Below are 15,290 nucleotides of genomic sequence, written 5' to 3' on the forward strand. Positions count from 1 at the left end.
GCACGTTATAGTCACTTAGTGTCAAAACTTGAACAAACGCACATAGAACAAGTTTCAGATATTTTACTCATGGAACCGAACCGAGCAAAATATACGAGGCTGAAGGAAGCTATAATCCAACGCATGGGCTGTCCACAGGACAGAAGGAGAGAAAAACTGTTTTCTTCCTTACAGCTTGGGGATCGAAACCCATCCAGCCTACTTAGAGAGATGCGGACGCTAGCAATAGGTTTACAAATAGACGAAACGACGTTGCAATACTTGTGGATACAACAACTGCCCAAGACGATCCAAGCGCATTTAGCCATAAGCGAAGATGACTGGGATAGGCAAGCGACGATAGCAGATCGCCTAATACAGGTGTACACACAGGATAATGTAGCGGTAGTAGGTACCAACAATAAAAATAACATTTGTAGTTTAGAACAGTCCGTACAAGCTCTAACCCATAAGGTAGAGAGTTTATTTCACACAATCAACAAACAGCATAGTCACAACAACAATAACAATAGATTCAAACACACAACAAGTAACAGCAGTAACAATTTCAATAACAACAAATACAACAACAATTTCAACAAAACAAGCTATAGGGCCAACGGAAATAACAAGAAAACTATTCTTTGTTACTTCCACACAAAATTTGGCGATCAAGCTAAGAAATGCGTCACACCATGTGAATTTAAACCGCATCTAGCTTCAAAAAACTAGATGGTCGAATCATAGCGGAGGCGGCTGATTCAACCAACACAACACGTCTCTTTGTTAAAGATCGTGATACCGGTGTGTCATACCTCGTTGACTCCGGATCGGAAATATCATTAATTCCTAGATCTTTACACAAACGCCATGGAGAAAAGTCTAAGCTAATTCTCTATGCAGCGAACGGGACTACGATCCAGAATTTCGGAGTTACCACGGTAACACTGAATCTGGGATGTAAACAAATGTTTACATGGAAGTTTATAATAGCGGATACGACACGCCCTATTATAGGAGCAGATTTTCTCCACAACTTCCACCTGTTAGTAGATGTTAGGAACAAACGGTTAGTAGACAATACAAACGGCAAGATAGTCAGAGCATTTGACATCTCCACAAACAACAACATAACATGTTCCATATCATTAACAGACAAAACCAACATTTACCACTCACTCATATTGAAGTATCCACAACTAGTAGATATCAATAAACCATACGCAGGGCTGGATAAACACAACACAATCCACCATATAGATACCCGTGGCAAACCCGTTATGTGTAAGACTCGTCGGCTGTCCCCAGAACTACTGAGGCAGGCGAAGCAAGAGTTCGATCACATGGTGGCTCAAGGTATTTGTAGACCCTCCAAGAGTGAGTGGGCCTCTCCATTGCATATGGTGAAGAAGAGCGATGGTACTTATCGCCCTTGTGGCGATTACCGTAGCTTAAACGCACAGACGGTACCTGATCGTTATTCCTTGCCACATATCCACGATATATGCAATGACTTATTTAACTGTAAAATTTTTTCCAAAATTGACTTACAACGAGCATATCACCAAATTCCAATTAATGAAACTGACATTAAAAAGACAGCTATAACCACACCATTCGGGTTATTTGAATTTGTAAGAATGCCATTCGGACTATCATGCGCTGCACAAACATTCCAACGTCACATCAACGAAGTCACAAGAGGTCTAGAAGGAGTACACGCATATATCGACGATATATTGATCGCTTCACCAGACGAAGAAACACATGTGGAACACTTAAAAGCTTTGTTCCAGCGACTTCAAGATCATGGAATGGTGGTAAACCCATCTAAATGCGAGTTTGCCAAGAAAACACTGTTATTTCTTGGTTATGAAATTTCGGCTGAAGGCATCGGACCCTCGCCAACAAAAGTGGAAGCCATCACGAACCTCAACAAGCCAGAAACCATTAAGCAGTTGAGAAGATTCTTGGCCATGGGAAACTTCTACCGAAGATTCATACCACGAGCAGCACACAAATTGATACGACTACACGATTACCTCAAGGGAGCAAAAAAGAATGACAACAGAAAAGTAGAGTGGAACGAAGTCACTACACACGATTTCGAAGAGGTCAAGAACTCGCTGATCAACGCCACTAAGCTTAGCTACCCAGAGGAAAGCAGCAAGATGTCAGTGTGGACAGACGCCTCAGATTACGCAATCGGAGGCGTGCTACAACAAACCACAGACGGCATCAACTACAAACCGATAAGTTTCTTCTCAAAAAAGTTGAACAAGGCTCAGTGTTCATATAGTACGTACGACAGGGAACTACTAGCCATTTTTGAGACTGTAAGGTACTTTCAACATTATCTGGAGGGCAGAGAATTCTGTATATACACGGACCATAAACCACTACAATTCGTGTTTAGAAGGAAAAGTCACGACAAAGAAAGCCCCAGACAACTCAGATATCTAGACTACATCTCACAGTTCAGCACGGACATCAAATACATAAAAGGAGAAGACAACGTCGTCGCCGATACCTTATCAAGAATCGACATGATCGAACAAGAGGCAAACATATCGTTCGAAAAGATCCATAAAGAACAAAGGCAGGACAACGAACTACTCGCACTCTTGGACGACAAGAACACTGCTCTGAACCTGATCAAAACCAACATGCAGGGACAAGAAATCGTCTTCGATCTCAACAAAGGCAACATGCGACCGTACATCCCAAAAACGCTACAGAGATCTTTCTTCAACCAAGTGCATAACCTCAACCATGCAGGAGCCGACGCCACGACCAAGACCATCAGTCAAAGAGGCGTCTGGAAAAATATGAAAGCAGACTGCGCAGCTTGGACGAAGGCCTGCATACCCTGTCAGAAGAGCAAAGTCAACAAACACACGAGGACACCGATCATCAAGATCGACATGCCGAGACAGAAATTCTGCGTGGTCCATGTCGACCTCATCGGACCTTTTCCACCATCAGAGGGACTGAGGTACTGCCTCACATGTATCGACCGATACACTCGATGGGCGGAAGTAATCCCTATCGCAGATATCCAGACCCACACAATCATCAGAGCCATCTGGGACAACTGGATTGCGAGATACGGCGTACCGGAGAAAATTATAACTGATCAGGGTAGGCAATTCATGTCTACGGACTTTAACTTGTTTTGTTCCAGATCAGGCATAGCACACTCCAACACGACGCCTTACCATCCACAAAGTAATGGCATGATCGAGCGATTTCATAGAACGCTGAAGACGGCCATTAAAGCTCACCACCCTGTTCCGTGGACAAAATCGATCAGCACCATACTACTCGGACTGAGGGCCACACTGCGCACGAATGCAGAGCACTCAGTAGCAGAGATGCTGTATGGGTGCAAACTAAAGTTACCAGCAGACATCCTGGAGCAGACGAACGACTACATTGACCCGGACTCCTACACTAGGCAACTGGTAAATTTCATGCAAAACGTCAAACCAAGGCCAGTCGAGCACCACAATAAAGGTAACGTTTTCATCCACCCGGAACTAAAGAGAGCCACACACTTGTTTCTGAGGGACGACAGAGTGTACAAACCCCTGATGCCGAACTACAAGGGGCCCTACAAGGTCATCACCAGGGCGGAAAAGACGGTAACACTGGACGTGGATGGCGAACATAAAAAGGTTTCGCTGGACAGGTGCAAGCCGGCGTTCCAGACAGCGGAAGAACGAGCCAGTCCAGCAGAAACGGAAACACCAACAGAACAACCGGCATACACAACGCGTAGCGGCAGGAGGGTGATACAGCGTCAGTTTTGAAAAACAGATTTCAAAACTTGGAAGGGGGCTGTGTGGCGGGTCGACAACGACGGCACGAGCCGAACATTGCCGAACGCCGACGTAGAGCGTACGAACGGGCCAAACCGGCAGGGGAGAATACTACCGGATTCCGACCTCACCGCACGCGTCTTCGAGGCACAAAATTACCGCCAATTTAGATTTACCAACTTCATTTTATTTTGCCTAATATAGTTATTAGAATCCTTCTTTCAATGTGTTAGCTTCAGTAGTTTAGTTTCGTGAATAAATCTTTGTGTAAAACGTAAGTACCCTGTTTTACTTGCTCTCATTCTGTGCACCCACATAACTTTGTACATCACAAAATTAGGCCACCAACTAGGTGCCTACATAAAGGTGGTACTTACACCACCAAAACGCCTTGCTATTTTGGATTACTAGCTCCATTATATTTATTGCCAAGCAAGCCAAATCAATCATTTATTTGATCAAGAAGGCATTCCAATATAACTGCAGAGATATTCCTTAAAATATACAACCCCTACATAAGACCTCTATCGAAGTATGGTTACCGAGTGTAGAGTTTCTACTTCACTAAAGACATCGAGCTACTGGAAAGCTCAAAGATGTGCTACAGAAATCCTCAAATTACTCAAAAGGATTCTCTATCACGGTGACATTGATTAAACACACAACACTTTACTTTACACTTTCCCTTTTCAAAATAAATGGCACTGAAATTCCTTTCATGATTTCTGTCAAAAACTTAGGTGTTATCATAACTAAGCATTTAGAGTGGCACGAATTGCTTACCAATTAAGCAAACATAGGTCCAGAGCTTACTTCTCCCACTTCTTGATTATGAAGATGTCTGTTACCCAGATGCTAATTCTGAACTGCTTGATAAGTTGGAACGATTGCAGAATGTTTGTATACGTTATATCTTTAATCTTCAAAAATTTGACCCCATAACCGAATACCGTACCCAACTACACTGGCTCAGTATCAGGCATAGAAGAAACATTCACATTCTATCAATTCTTCAAAATATTTTGAATAATCCTACTTCGCCTGTTTATCTGAGAGAGCTTTTCCAACCTCTATCACAACGTGGACTATCTCTTCACTCTAGTAACGAGAGAACCTTTTGAATTCCTCTTCACTACTCTAATTTTTTTGCCTACTCTTTCACAGTAGTAGCTACTCAATTATGGAATAATCTACCCACTAATTTGAGAGATTCTTTATTTACATTTAAATCAAGTTTGAAATGTCACTATATAAATGTTTAAGGTGTTTCTTTCTCTTTCTTCTTTCCATCCTATCACTTCTGTTCATAGTATAGAGTAAATTTTTGAGTTAGTTTTTGTTTTAAATTGTTGTATTAAATTATAAGACTCTTAAAATATGTCCATGTACTTGTAATTTTCTGAAACTGAACGGTGTGGGTAGGTAGGAAGAAATTGCCTTAAGTCAATATGCCCGCCCTTACATGTATATAAATTGTATATGTAAATAAATAATTAATAAATAAATATAAATATTTAAATTAAAAGCACTACGTTTAACATCATTGAAATGAAAGAACGGCAGAAGAGAAGGGACCTGATAGAAACTTACAAGATACTAAATGATCGCCATTACTGCCTCCTGCGCGAGATGTATCAATTAAATCCCAACACTAACTTTCGGGGTCATAACTGAAAAGCCTATCGCCCCAGTTCCATCCCGATCCCAAGAAAAACTTCCTATCCAGCAAGGTGGTTTCAGACTGGAATGAATTGCCAAGCTTAGTTGTTCATTCCATTTCGTTCAACCAGGTCAAGAACCGTTGGGATACTTTTTTGAAGGACGAAGAACGCAGACAAAAAGCAGTACACGAGGTCTAGGCGCACCAGCAAAGACCGCCTGCCTATAATAAACAATAACAAAATACATATCTATGGAGTTTGAAAAATATAACAAAAACTAGTTACGTTTTATATAGTTTTCTAATGTTGGCAATAGCCGAATGAGAACTTCCAAATATCTATTGTGATTTGCAGAATGCTCTCCATTGTCGTCCCAGCAACATCAGCAATGGAGACCCGTGGCGAGTCAGTTCCCGCGCAGCTCGCCTTTCCCCGCGCGGAGGGCGGCGCCGCCCCCGGCGCCCTTCAGCCCGCAGGCCTCCTCGTCCAGCCTGCCCTTCCCCTCGCCGGGCGCGCCGCTGCTGACCCCACCGCGGCGCGCGCCCCGCCGAACCGCCTCCTCCCGCCGGACCCGCGAGGTGAAGTTCGCGGAGCCACACGACGCGGCCTTGTGACGCTCGCCCTCGCGCGCCCCGCCCGACCTGCCCCGCGCCTCCTGATGGGCGGCGCCCGAGGATCGAGCGCGACTGCTCGACTCCTGACTCCCGATTCCCGACTCCGGACCGCGATAACTACCCGTCAAATGGCAGACATTAATGTAGACTAAACCCTTTTATATCCTTCGTCAAATTGTACCTAACTAAACGTACTGTCTTATGCGAACATGATAAATCGTCAGATTGAAAGAGGATTACAAAAATTAATTCTAGTTTGTGTTGTGTGTTCATTGGACGCCGATGTCGTTTGTGTATCTAAATGTTTTTTGCGAATATATTTTTACAAGTTAGCGTATTTTTACGAAAAATATAAGACTTCCAACCACTACACCACTAAACTACGAACATTGATAGAAAAATGTCCGAGTTTCAAATTCGTGATACAAGTAGGTTATCTATAAAATTCGATGATTTTTCATTTACTATCCAAAATTCAGTATTGTGTTTCATCTTTCACCTTTTTACCCGGAACAAAATATATCCTACTTGTACCTACATAATATTATAGATGGTGTAATTTAATTCTTTAGACCTTTTTGTTATACATGTATATATTCTACCTATCGACGCTAAATGTGTTTATCCAGACCAAGGCCTCAACTACAATGGGAAGTTAACATTTATCTTCAAAGTAAAATTTCGTTTTCTGTATATAAAGCAATTATTTTACATACATTTTTTCTTCTAAACATGTTCAATTATAGGTTACCTTTGAAGATACTTTAAATGTTCATGCAAATATACTGATTTTCGTACAAAAATATCGGCTTTTAAAGATAGACAGTCGAAGATAACTCCATTAACTTCCCATTGTAATCGGGGTCCAACTTCGTACAAACCACTTGATTCGAAATATTACTGGTTATCTTTTATGGTGACTTGTCCTCCGCTTTTATGAATAAATGTGTAGAATAATTTGTAAATTAAAAGTTCACAATTGGCTCAACTTTTTTAATGATAAGGAATTTTCTTAATCACACATATTTCTATTAGTTATAATTTTATAAAGCCTGTAATACATAAATTAACCAAATATTTATGAAAAAACCGTCAATGCGATGTTTTCTCGATTTTTTTTCGTTTGGCGCGGTACTTTAAAATGGCTACTATATTTCAAGACTGAAAACCAATCACGATACAGTGCCATTGTTTCGTTATGTTTTAATATCCACTCTTATTTTATAAGTTTCTTATTATTTCTTTTAATTATAACTTTATTTAAATTTAAATACTTTATTTAAATTTTAAATTAAAAATGGTAATCATATTTGAAATATCTCTCACATTAATAAATTCGTGTTTATTTTGAAAACACGCAATCTTATGGACCTGTGAAATAAACCACTGTGAATGAAAGCAGCCAGCCATTGAAAAGTTAAACTGAGATACCTGAGCACCTTAATGAAACGAGTGAAGAATCGAATCTACACAACAGTTGGTATATTTTTGACTTTGACAAATGATAAACAATAAATAGATTCGTTTCTATATTACAAACAAGAATGAATGATTTTTAAAGTACCATCAGATTTTTAGAGTGCTGTGGATGCAAATAGAGAAATGCCATTTTTGTGATCGACGCTATTTTCAGAAGGTGATTATTACAGTTTTTTGTATGAAAGCGGTCTGGCTGTTTTTAGCAGAACATACAATTGACCTTACCGCACTCGATAACACTAATATCTCATTTTATCACAATTGTGGACTGGCTGCTTTCTGCATAACTACGTTCAAATGTAAATTGAAAAAATACATAAAGTTTTCACCGTTGGCATTGCACTATTGCCCGCACTTGGGATTGCATGCAGTATAAATGTGCCTATAAAATCAGACACCCTTTCCTTTTCTCTTTTTTTCCATAAATCTCTCAAGTTTTTTTTGTATAATACGTTGAAAACCATTGTTTTATGCGTTATTTTTCTTCGTATATCGATAAAGAGTACATTATAAGCACTGATTAGTTTGTTTTCAGTACATTTCAAAATTGTTAAATTGGTCGTAAATAACCAATATGAGAACCAAGTAAGCCTTATCATTATTTTGTAATCGAATTGTGTGATGTAGGTTATACCTAATAGTAATAATATCGGTACAAAAATGTGTTAAATATCTAAATAGTCTATATTGATACCTAAACAAAAAAAAAACAAAACAAAATTTTCAAAATCTATTAAATTAACACATATTGGAAAAAAAAGTATTTATGTATGCATGATAGAGAAAAATATTTTATCAAGTACCTTTCTGAATTTAGAATTTTATCGAAGAAACGCGCAATAGCTCTGATAAAAAATATGCATCCGTAGCGTATTTATTATAATCTTAAGGTATGAATTTAAATGACCCGACGTTATGTGTGGCAGTAGGAGAAAGTGGTGTACTTTGGTCAATTTTTTTTTTCGTTTTCGTTATTTTTTTCTCGAATGTTAAAGATATAGATGTTTTTTTGTTTCTGTCTCAGATTTATAATTTTATTGCCATTAACCCACTAATTTTTAAAATGCTAGAAATGACACCCATTTTCTTTTATGACGATTTTAACCCCCGACACCTAATCTTCGTATGCCGCCTCTTTTTGCCGCCCACGCCGATGATTGTGTTTTCAACTCGGTGCTGGCCACAGCCTCTCGAGAGACATGTATGTCCAGCGGGTAAGCACACAATTTTTTGACGTATTGCCAATATACTTGACATTTCCACGAGTGTTTAGGGTTTGCGTTTACTTTTTGGTAAAGTCGTGATACTTCTTTTGCTGTTTTTTACTGAGACTTTAAATCAATGGTGATATCACTCGTTTTTTATCAAAATTTAGATTAGAGGAATCATTTGGCAGCGAACAAGAAGACAATGTGGAAGTTGATGATGTGGTGATATTCAAAACGACCCGTCCGACAATGACGCCAATCAACTGAATGCGGGCGATTCTCACCAGGTTTACTGGATCGTATGTTGCAACCACAATCACAGCTAACTCTATTGGAAGACAACTCCGGCAATTCATAAATCTTGACTTTATCATTATGAAATATCCACAGTCAGAACCGTCGTGTTTAGACTTCGAATAAAGGGCGTACTTCAGGCAGAGCAGCTGCAATAAATTAATATTGTAGGAGTTTCCAGAGGAACAGCTTGCGCTGTAAACAATATGGTAGATTCACTGATATTTGACCAATACGTTAATAGACAGATATTATAAGAAATTGTGAAATGGACGAAACAAGCCTAAGCCGTCAAAAATGCTTTACCTATTATCTTCTTGTGATGAAGATGTTATAGTTAACTCCATAACAAATTAACCGCTTATTACTAAATTTTATAACTGTTTAAAAGGTGGTTTATACGAGTATACATTTGGCCAAATGTGCCCTGTATGCCACACAGCAGAAAAACCAATGGTTGGCCGGTGTGTTTTTTCTAGGGCATGATAAATATCACATGTCTTACAAAAATTATTTACTGCCACAATGGTTCTACCCTGAGACAAAATATAACGAGCCGTCGTGATTTTATGAAGAATTTGCATTCTCAATTTATAGAACCGTGACTCAAAATCCAATTAGAAAGTTGCACAATGCCGATGCACAAAAATACTACAATTCGAGATATACCAGCTGCAAAGACTGATGAAAATCAAAGCGAAAGTCAAAACATATAGTTGATTTTTGCCTTACAAAAGTTAGCCTTTACATTATTTTAGGGTGATGAGGACCTTATAATTTTAGTTCGATAAAAGAAGGCTATTTTACGTTTTTTTTTACAACTATATACATACGAACTTATGATTTGTTAACTCTAAAAACCAGTGCCATACTAAAAATTATTTAAAAAAATGTGTGTTTTGAATAAAAAATTTATAAATAGTTTTTTTTTCATCAATATAACCTTTGCTGAATACATGTGTCTAATAAACATAACAAATTCGTGTGTTTTTAATTTAAAATATCCACCTCAAAAATTATTTGTCGAATCGATGAATGGTTAGATTTAATGAGGTTCGAACGAACGTTAGGTTTCCAGGGTTAAAACGGTACGTTTTTGTCCACAGGTATAGTCCACACTCCACACGTTTATGTCCACATATGAGTTGTACCTGTGGACATGTGGAAATAAAAATAGTTTTTAAATTAAAAGACAAAATGGTTTGTACAAAAAAGGTTTTACAATATTAAAAATCGCACATTGACATGAAAGAACACAAATATAAAAATATAGGGAGGTAGAAAGGTATACAAAAAAAAGTAAGAACTAGAAAAGGAATGACGGGATTTTTCATTTTGGATGTCAGAATAATTCATGAAACTCTTCAAAATCGAATGAATTGGATTTCGGAAGAATTCAATTCATTCGATTAAATCTCCTGAATCTGTCCATGGCTACAATAAAAATGTAAAACTTAAATTTCAACAGTCTTTTAAAACACATGCTTAAACAAATAAAGAACACTTTCAACTACACATAATATGTAATATAAAAACAGTAAAAACGAGACTTTATCGTGTGGTAAAAAAAGTAGCTAATATAACATGAACACTTACTTTTTGTTGCAAATAAATTCAATTCACAATAACAAACACGTTTTATGGGTGATGTAAAAGTTTGACAGAAACGTGTGGCCGGCTGATAAAAATGTAATCCCAGTATATTTTTAGGGAATTTTTATCTACTACTAGCTGAAACCGGCAATGCTTTTCTATTGCTATATTTTAGTATTGTGTATGTATGTATAATTAACCCATACTTCTACACTAATTTATATATGCGAAAATGTGATTTTTTGCATTAGGATAGCCGAAGAGCTAAAAAGTTGAGCCGGTTACTTATTTGTCATCTCAAAATTGAAGAAGTACACCAAAAAAATATTAAATATACCGACAATGAGCGACATTCTTTGAAAATAAGTAGGCGGCAAGGTGGATTGTCAACATTTGGAATTTATTATTTAAATTTCCAAAATAGACTTTCTTTGCCTGTAATTAGTTTCTTTTGGTTTTGGTTTTGTAGTAGGATTTTGGATTTTTGTGAACTGAATAACCGCCATAGACTAACGGATCGTCGTATTTATTCATTGCAATAGTTGGAAGACCGGCAATCGATACAGGCTACTTTGTATCCAGAAGAAATATATATTGTTTCATCCTTAAATTTATTATTTAAAGCTAAACAAAAAAAAATATTATTTTCTAACTAAGTTTCCTTAATACCACGCGAACGAAGCAACGGCTAAATAAATTAAATGAACTCAATTGAATGTTTCATATTATCAATAATTATTGCACGGGTAACCCTCCTTCAACACGGTAAATAGGTTCCTATAAAATACCGTGTTATGTGAAACTATGTTATGATACTCAAAGCCAGAACATAAAGGCGGGTTACGATAAAAAAAAATCAAAAAAATATATTTGTTATAAAAAAATATCATATTTATACATCAAATAGTAAAAAATTGCTTTTCCAATTTATTTATTTATGGTTTATTAAGTAAGTTTATAATATCTTAAGAGCTTATATAAACTTTTAATAACATTGCAATTTTTTTATCATAATTTCTCAATAACATATTTTTTCAAATTAATTTTAAATATTTCGACATTTTCAATCTCCTTTATTCCTTCAAGTAACTCATTGTAAAGCTTCAATCCCTTGTACAATGAGTTTTGAGATTCTGTTTTTCTTCTCATTGGTAATCTTTTTTTTATCCCTTGTTTCATATGTATGACATTGTTGGTTTAATTTTATTATTGTTTTTATTTTATTCATCCCCTTAATTATTTTATGCATAAACATTGCTACATTATATTTAATTTGCTGCTTTACTGTGAGTGAGCATTCTTTCTTTGTGCATTCTTTCTACATTAGAATAGATATTTCTTTTGAGTATAATCCTCATCGCCTTATTTTGAAGATTTTGTATATTTTTAACTTCTCCTTCATCACATAAAAAAGAATAGATAAACAGTAATTTATGTGTGAACATATGATTGTTTTATATATAAGAACACTTCTCTTTAAATCTATTACATTTCGCATTCTTCCGCAATTGTTAAATCTTGATTGAATCTTTTTTTCCGTCGCTGCTCGATACTTCTAAACGTAAAAATATTTTAGGTATAAAAATAATGTCATCATCCTTACTCTCTGAATCTTTTTTATCATTTGCGCTTTCCGCTTTCTTTTAAAAATTGTAATTTTGGTTTGCTTGCGGTTCCTTAAAAGGTCGTCGTAGATCTTCTGGAAAGGAAACAGGTAATTTTCCAGCTGCCTTTGAATTTTCGGCTTCTTTCAGCGAATGGTCCTTTATTTCAAAATTAATATTTTAATTTTTTGCTAGGTTCAGGCCTTCTTTAATATTTTGAGTTTGTCCAAATGTTTGTAGACAAAAGACTGGATTTCACCCCCTAGGGAGTCATTAAAATTAACAAATTACAACAGGGACGGAAAACATTTTAGAGAAGGGAATATGGAAGTTTATGCATTTCCAGGGCTTACGATCGGTCATTGGCTGGTTTAAGTGTCCACTTTACACACTGTGTAACATTCACCATTTTGCCAATATTTGAACATCCGTATTTTTTCAATTCTTTCATCTGTTGATTAAGCGAAGTTAAAGAGCTGAAACCTTTATTTTTAACATCGCTAAAATCAACAGATGGAAAAATTGAAGAAATACAGATTTTCAAACATAGGCATAAACACTTAAACCGGCCAACTATTTTCAAAAGCGGAATTATGGCCTGGGTTTTACTTAGTGGGAGGGATTTTAGTGGGAAACTCCTTGTGTGTGTCCGATGTGCCATATATGATATGATATATGTTTTTTTGTTTTTTTTTTGTTTCTGATCCTATATTTGTGGTGACATACTCATGTGTCTGTGTCAACTAATTGCTCGCCCCATCTCAACACTGGACTTTAAGTCCCATGGAGTTGGTACTTGTCTCAAATAATGTGGAATAAACTACTGTATGTAAATAAATAAATAGATAAATCATAAATGACAGGTCATAAGCCCTGTAAATGCCTAGACTTCCATTTTACCTTCTCTGAGATGTTCTCTATCTCTGTTGTCATTTGTTTAAGTCAGTTAGTTTATTTCACAATCTACATGTCCGTTGTTCTCATCCTTGAGATCAATTTGAATGTCTTAAACCATTTTCAGCAAACCCGTTCCGTCAATTTCATCTTCCATTTGATCGCCCTGGATGCTCATATCGTCTAAACTAACATCGGAGCTTTCAAGCTGGAAATTCTCAGCATTCAAGAAACACCTAAAACATTACTATATATATCCTTAAAACCCCATCATTTCAATGTTTTTTTAAAAATATTTTTTTATTCCTTTCTTTTCATTAAATCATCTTTCTCTCTCCTTCCAAACTATTAACCTGATTCCACATTCTGCATCCTTTAATATGTAGGTATAACAAAATGTACTTTTATTTAGGTTAATACCCCATTAAAAAACAGCTATTATTTTTAATGAATTCGTTTTTTAATGTATGTATCTGTTGATACATATTTTGTTTTTGAGAACAATTTTTGACCAACTCTTCTTTTGACAAGTCTGTTTTTTGGTTGGCTGGAAGATATTGCTTTTAGCAATATGTCCTCTGAAGTTTATTATTTTTTGTATTTAACGATTTAAATTATTTTTTTAAATATAACTACTAAGCCCGGACGAACAGAGACAAGTGGTTATAATAAATTATAATATGCCAATGTGAATATAATGGTATTCAAATCACGCGAATTATTTTATCAAACATATCTGGGCAGAGTATAACTAGATGATATTCAATGTTTTGTGTGTAGCATAATAATGGCCTCTTTAATCAACGATATTCCAATTAGTAGCAATCTAAATGTCTATACTTACAGCTTATTCTAATAATTGTTCATATGTTTAGTAACGTTAGGTTTGTCATTATCCAACTTTTGTAGAAGAGACAACAGTTTGACTTTTGTAAACGCAATTTGCCCACCGACGAAGTGTATATTTATTATACTCACGTTATATATTATCGATGTCGCATTCATGCCCTAAACGCCTTACTCGTTTATGTATAGTAAAGTTGTACAGACTGCAACAACCAACGGTCTAAAGTATTTTGTATTTTTACAGCTATCGGCACCTTGTGTGTGAAATAATAATAATTGGTAATATAAAAGTATAGAATTGGATGAATACCTGTGTTGCAAAATCGAATATTTCTGGGTAACCGTATGTACATTCAACCGCAGAACTACATATTCGCTATTTACTTTATCAAAAATATAAAGATTGTTTTAACGAACTACTCTGAGTGATGTTTGCAAGTTGTTTGCTGTGATACGTGTTATATTATGATTGTTATTTTATACGTGTTCTTATTCGATGTCTAGCCCCCTTTACATTGTGTAAACCGCCCCTAATGGGGGTGGTTGTATATAGATATTCGCTGTGATTGTAATATTACGTTACCACATATTGTAGATACCTATATTCAATAATTCATTACTTATTTCATGTACCATTGTTTTCGTTTGTTTAATAAATACAAATTCGAAACCGAAAAAAGTTCTCCTTTTCCTGCTTTCATCCATCATCTGGCTACAGTATACTATGATTATCCACTTGCAATTTATTGCATGGTTTAGCAAAAAGCTTTAGGTTTGTATATGCTGTTCAAATCAGCTAGGATACCAATAACAAATAAGGAAAAACAGTAACTACTCTACAGTTTTGGTAATGAATTGAATAAATCGGGTTGTGATCCAGTGGCTAGAGTCTCGGACTCACGGATCAAAGGTGCGTGGTTCGAATCCCGCTCTACTTCAACATGATTCCCATTTTCTAATAATGAGTTATTCACAACGCGTTGAAAATGGCCCTCAAAATGAAATATTTGGGTTCATCATAAAAATGCAAATATTTCATCGCTAAAAAAAATAAATAAATAAAAAACAAAACAAAAATAAACATTTAAAAAAAATATATATATATTTAAAAAAAAAAAACAATATCGATGTTTTGCTGCTATATACCAAAATTTAAAAAAACGTTGTTTTTAATAACAGCAACAAATTATCGGGTCTAAATAAATTATATAAATTTTTGCCATATCATGTTCGAATCCCATTTTTTATTTCTGTTTATATTTGTAAATAATAACATCGTAAAATAAAATTTTAAAAA

The sequence above is a fragment of the Micrasema longulum genome, unplaced genomic scaffold (genome assembly GCF_059751315.1).
Source record: "Micrasema longulum isolate JH-2025_06_02 unplaced genomic scaffold, ASM5975131v1 h1tg000580l, whole genome shotgun sequence".
Classification (NCBI taxonomy): domain Eukaryota; kingdom Metazoa; phylum Arthropoda; class Insecta; order Trichoptera; family Brachycentridae; genus Micrasema; species Micrasema longulum.